Source organism: Plectropomus leopardus, chromosome 9 (assembly GCF_026936395.1).
Source record: "Plectropomus leopardus strain MGB_pleo_1.0 chromosome 9, ASM2693639v1, whole genome shotgun sequence".
NCBI lineage: Eukaryota > Metazoa > Chordata > Actinopteri > Perciformes > Serranidae > Plectropomus > Plectropomus leopardus.
Genome location: NC_142184.1, coordinates 197501 through 203910, shown reverse-complemented (window position 1 = coordinate 203910; position 6410 = coordinate 197501). Strand labels below are relative to the sequence as shown.

Sequence of the window (6410 nt, the reverse complement as noted above, 5' to 3'; positions counted from 1 at the left end):
AGGAGTCTCTCTGGAGCTGGACTGTGATGGAGGGAGGCTGCAGCTTCTCTGGTTTCCATGGAAACGACGCCCCCGCAGCGATGAAGTGGGTCAGCGGTGATCAGATCAGAGCTGTATCAATAATCACTTTGATATTTTAGAGTTAGAGGATCAATAACTGATATTAATCTTCTATTTTTAGATGGACATATTTATTTTACTAACAACAAAAAATATTTCGATAAAAACAATATTTATATTCACATCTGATCGATCAGAGGAACCGATCAATAATCACTGTGAAACAGCACTGAGAGAGAGGGCTGTGATTGGCCGGCAGACTCCAGCTGACCTCCAGATGAACACCTGTCTACAGCTGTCCCTCCGTCCTCAGCTGTCCCTCTGTCCTCAGCTGTCCCTCTGTTCTACAGCTGTCCCTCTGTCTACAGCTGTCCCTCTGTCCTCAGCTGTCCTTCTGTCTACAGCTGTCCCTCTGTCTCTGCAGAGTCTCTGAAGAACCAATCAGACGGCGGCATCATGTGTGTCACGGTGTGATTTTAGACAGCATGCCGGCACCATGGAACAGTGTGACATGAAACATACGTTTCAGCAGCTGTTTGTAAACAATAACAGTGACATCAGCCGTCAATCACAGTCATTGATCGCCCCTGTTAATTGGTGGCCGTTCTCTGCTGGATGGTCATTGTGCTCACTATTTTGAAAAGAGATTTTATTTTGGCGATTTTTTTAAATAAAACATTTTTGGTTTTTCATGTTCAGGAAAACATTTTAGTAATTTTTCAAAAGAAAATATCAAAGCTTTTATTTTTTTTCAAAAATCATTGGCTTTTTTGGCAATTTTTTTTCTTCAGAACTTGTTGGCAATATTTTTTCTTTAAAAACTTTTTGCAATAAAATAAATAATAAATAAATAAAAAAAATAATATCTAGGCTTTTATTTTACAACCATTTTGGTTTTTTTTTTTTTTTTAATTTTGGGCATTTTCTTTCTTCAAAAGTTTTGTCAATTTTATTGTTTCTGTAAATATTTTTGCTAATTTTTAAAGAAAACATTTTTTCTTTCAAAATTTCAAAAATTATCACTATTTATCAGCCTGAAACTGTAAAAACAGAAATTATAGTTGGATTTTCAAACCTTTCACAGTTTGTGGACGTTAACGTTTGCTTTTGGTCTTCTTTGAGTTAGCTGCTAACGGCTAACTGCTGCTTTTAGATTATCCCGCTGTATCACACACAGAACATGCTGTCTGATCATCACATGGTCCTGTCCACGGTCCTGTCCACGGTCCTGTCCACGGGCCTGTCCACGGTCCTGTCCACGGGCCTGTCCACGGTCCTGTCCACGGGCCTGTCCACGGTCCTGTCCACGGGCCTGTCCACGGGCCTGTCTTTTTATCTTTCTACCGACAGAGAAGAGAAGGGACGGCATGATTTTTCCGCCTTGTACAGGCAGAGTGAAAGGGGTTTATCAGTCTGTTTCCATGGTTACAGTGCAGACAAGAAGTGGGCTCAGAGGTAGTGATGATGTTATGAGACACTTTTAAACTGTGCCAATTGTAAAGGAGACGATTTTTATCTCTAATCAATCTAATCAGTTCCATCAGTTAATCAATAAATCTGCTGCTGGTAACTTTCAGTGTAAACGAAAACAGAGAATGTGTGATGATGAAGACGATAATGACATGTAGAACTTTATTTAGTAGAAAAAATAAAGGAGGACTTTTGTCTGTCTGTTTCTATTTGAAATAATGCTGTTTTATATCTAATTATATTCTAGAAAATATTCTAATAAAGATTTTAATGATGAAGATCTTCATGTGACTGTGTGATGATGATGGTGATGGTGATGGTGGTGATGATGGTGATGTGGTGATGGTGATGGTGGTGATGGTAGTGATTGGTGATGGTGATGGTGGTGATGATGGTGATTGGTGATGGTGGTGATTGGTGATGGTGATGATGGTGATGGTGGTGATGATGGTGATGATGGTGATGGTGGTGATGATGGTGATGGTGATGATGGTGATGGTGGTGATGGTGATGATGATGATGGTGATTGGTGATGGTGGTGATTGGTGATGGGGATGATGGTGATGGTGATGGTGGTGATGGTGATGATGGTGATGATGGTGATGGTGGTGATGATGGTGATGGTGATGATGGTGATGATGATGATGGTGATTGGTGATGGTGGTGATTGGTGATGGTGATGGGGATGATGGTGATGGTGATGGTGATGATGGTGATGGTGGTGATGATGGTGATGGTGATGATGGTGATGATGATGATGGTGATTGGTGATGGTGGTGATTGGTGATGGTGATGGGGATGATGGTGATGGTGATGGGGATGATGGTGATGGGGATGGGGATGATGGTGATGGTGATGATGGTGATGGTGGTGATGGTGATGATGGTGATGGTGGTGATGATGGTGATGGTGATGATGGTGATGATGATGATGGTGATTGGTGATGGTGGTGATTGGTGATGGGGATGATGGTGATGGTGATGATGGTGATGGTGGTGATGGTGATGATGGTGGTGGTGATGGTGGTGATGATGGTGATGGTGGTGATGGTGATGATGGTGATGGTGATGGTGGTGATGATGGTGATGGTGATGATGGTGATGGTGATGATGGTGATGGTGGTAATGGTGATGATGGTGATGGTGGTGACCTAGAGAGATCGGTTGAAATTGAACAGAAGATAAATGTTAGTTTAAATACTGACTGAGACGTAACCTTTGAACTGCAGCTCTGAGGATGTTTTGGTGATGAGAGGTGACAGATCAGAGAATGTTCTGTATAAAACGTTCCCACAATGTTAAATGAAAACAAAGGAAGAACGTTTCCAAAGCAACATTCACAACATGTTGTTGAGGACTAAGGTTACACCTTTTTTCTCATGAAAATTTCATGTAATTTGATAAGTTAACAGCAGCAAACCCAACAAAAACATTTTAAACTTTTTTTATGTTTACAGAAAATATTACCTGAACTTTAAGAAGAAAGAAAATCTGCAGCTGAAAACGTTACTAGAACATTGCATCGGTTACATTGTACTGTTCTCAGAAACTGCTGGCTGGGGCAGCGGCTGAAGCGCGTCAGAGAAGCCTCCTGGCGCGGGGCGGCGCGGGGCGGCGCGGGGCAGCGCGGGGCGGGGTCTCTGTCGGACCTGTTGTGCGGCTCTCGGTGCGGATCGTGCAGGTTTGTGTTGAACTCTTCGCGGGTTTGAGGAGGTGTCAACGGACCGGTTGGACCCCGGCGGACCGCGGAGCTGCCCGCCGAGCTCAGGTGAGAGTTACCCGGATCACACTCACCCGTTTTCAGGCTCTGAGTTTGTCCCGAGCTGCAGGAAGGAAGCAGCGTGTCGGAGCCAGGCGTGTCTGTCAGCCCCGCGCCAGACTCCGTGCGGACACATAAGCGTTTGAAATGTTTTGGCTTTTCTTTGTTGTCTGTCCGCAGAGATCAGAGACTGAAGTTACTTTTGGAGACACGGGGACACTGTCTTTTATTCGGCGGCAGCTATTTAGGTAAATGTCAGTGTCGGTGTCGGTAATGTCGGTTTGAATTCACGAAGCCGTTAAACACAGCGGCGGAGGCTGCAGAGCGGCCACTTTAAAAGTTGAGATTCCGGTAACGGAGTGTGGTCGGCGGTTTGAGACTGAGCCGAAGGCTTCAACTGAGACCACCTCAGTTTGTTTTGTGTCAAACCAACCGGATACAGTTTCAATAAACTGTATGTGTGTGTGTGTGTGTGTGTGTGTGTCAGGTGTTCCCAGCCTGTCCTAGCACGGAACGGCTTGGCCCCACAGCCGCATACTGAATAGCTGACATTCCAACACACACACACACACACACACACACACACACACACACACACACACACACTCCGCTGTTGTGTTTTATGGCAGAAGTGAATTTAGAAGTCACCTTTGCTGACGTTCCCTAAAGGAAGTCTGCATCATGTGACTCCCTGAGAACACAAACAATAGCTTTAGACCCCCCCCTTCACACACGCACGCACACACACGCGCGCGCGCGCACACACACACACACACACACACACACACACAGGAAGCTGATGAACCTGCTTCAGCTCAGAGTTTCTCATTGATGACAGAAAGTCAGCACCTGAAGCTTCAGTCTGATCCTGATTCTGTAAACTTGTTTCCACAGCTGACTGTTTCCTCTGAGTGATGTCATGTGACTCCTCCTCTGGTGATAACATCCCAGTAACCATGGCGACGGATGTTCAAAACGTCAGCAGCTTTATTTCTATTGCAGCCACCGCACTAGCCGTCATTATTTCCAATCCGAGGCCACGCAGGCGTGTTATGGAGCCGTGATGGAAATGCGAGCCCCTCATACGTGGGAGTGGACACGTATGAGGGATTTCTTGGAGATGTAGTCCACGATTTCACAGAGGAATTGTGGGTTAAAAACTTTCTCAGAGTTATGTGATGCAATAACAGCTCTTGTAGCTCCTGCTGCATCATGAGGGAGCCAGTTCCTGTGACCTCACAGTGTCATGTGACCTCACAGCGTCATGTGACCTCACAGCGTCATGTGACCTAGAAAAGACTTAAAAGTGTTTCCGCTGCAGTTTGGACAAATATGTCTTTTATAGTCACCTGAAACACCGTCCATGGCAGAGGAAACTCTTTATGAGATAAATGGTATTTTTTTCGAATGTTTCCGTGAGTCCGTTTCATGTTGACAGTTCAGTTTGCGTGGATGGAAACCTGCCGAGTGAGAACAGTAAAGAACCAGGAGTCAGTCCGTCGGTCAGTGTGTTGGTATTGAACCGTCCTGTGGACAGATGTCCTCTCTGTTGTGTTGTCTCTGATGAATGTCCTGGTCTTCTGTTGGCGGGTTTGTGTTAGTTGTCTGTATTTGAACATTTTATAATAATGGATTTCGAGTTGCTTGGTCCTGATTCCCACATTCAGGACTCTGCAGGACTGTTCTCAACCTGTGTTTATCTGCCGAGGTCATGTGACGGGTTAAAAACTGAGCAGCAGTTGACAGCTTGCACGGGAGCCTCGGCCATCAGTGTGTGAATATATGTGTGTGTGTGAATGTGACTTGTAACGTGTTTTTAGCGCTTTGAGTATCCAAACGAATAGAAAACAACGACGCGATCGCAGGTCCAGTCCCTTGATTATATTCACACACAACTTACTTTTTATTTAATTTTATTATATTTTTTCTTCTTTTTTTTTTTATATCATTTTACTTAAAAATGTGACAATTTTGTTCAGGTACATTACGAAATAACAAAGGATAACAAATAAGAAGGCATCGAAATTAGAGGTCGTTACACTACACGACAGGAAAAGTAGCACAGGGTGAGCAGCTTTGGAGGCTGAATATCTCTGCTGAAGCTGTGTGACGGTGAGAGCGAGCGAAGTTTGGAGCGAAGAGCGACGATGGACTGACGGCCTTCACAGACGCTTTGTCTTCTTCATGTGTTTCTTTGTATCACGGCGTCGCTCCTGTCAGGCAGAGTTCAGGGTCACACTGAGAATTAGGCGTTTTCTGAATGACGTTTGGTGAGAAAAGGACAGAGTGACTGTGAATGATGTCACACACTGACGCTCAGGTCATGTGACCTGCATGAAGCCGCATCACTTACATCATCACCATCATCATCATCGTCGTCGTCTGTGTGATGAAGATTATTTAACTGAAACGACCATTTGACTAATCTGAAGGATTTAGTCCGAGTCCAGATTCAGATTACTGTTTAATCACCTCTAATCTACACACACACACACACACACACACACACACACACACACACTGTGTTAATGTGCTGTAATCTGCAGGTTGACTGAACTGGACTCACACCAGTAACACCAGTAGAGTCAGAACATGTTGCAGACTGTTTCTGTTAGTTTGTTTATCATCATCTCCTCCTCCTCCCCCTCCTCCTCTTCCTCCTCCTCCTGACGCTGATGAAGATCAGCCGACATGTTTATAAACAGTGAGAGGAGACGACCTGTCAGACGATCAGAGGAGTAGCCGAGTCTTGGTTCACTTCACTCGAGTGTTTTCATGTATGAAGAACAAAGACACACAAACCTCCTGCTGAGACTGAGGGAACATTTCTCTCAACTGTTTTCATGATAAAAACTAGAAAAGTGCACTCAAAAGAATTAAGATCGCCTATACGCCTCTTGTTTTCCTCTCCTGTGTGTTTTGCATTTTTCGCCTCTATTTGCCTTCCGCTTTTTCTCCTATATGCCTCATGTTTTTCTCCTCTATGTGCCTTGTGTTTTTCTCCTACAAGCCTTGCACTTTTTCTCCTATATGCTTTGCGTTTTTTCTCCTGTATGCCTCGCATTTTTCTCCTCTATGTGCCTCGCGTTTTTCTCCTCTGTGCCCAGCGTTTTTCTCCTATA

General features: G+C 44.5%; 1 protein-coding gene across 1 annotated transcript in view; it reads left to right on the top strand.

The window, feature by feature from the left end:
* The first annotated feature begins 3143 nt into the window (after positions 1 to 3143).
* plxnb3 (plexin B3) overlaps positions 3144 to 6410 on the top strand; it is a 72349-nt gene continuing 69082 nt past the window's right edge. Inside the window, exon 1 of the mRNA XM_088081506.1 lies at positions 3144 to 3297. The gene's annotated coding sequence lies outside the window, so the exon portion shown is untranslated. The remainder of the gene's footprint in view (positions 3298 to 6410) is intronic.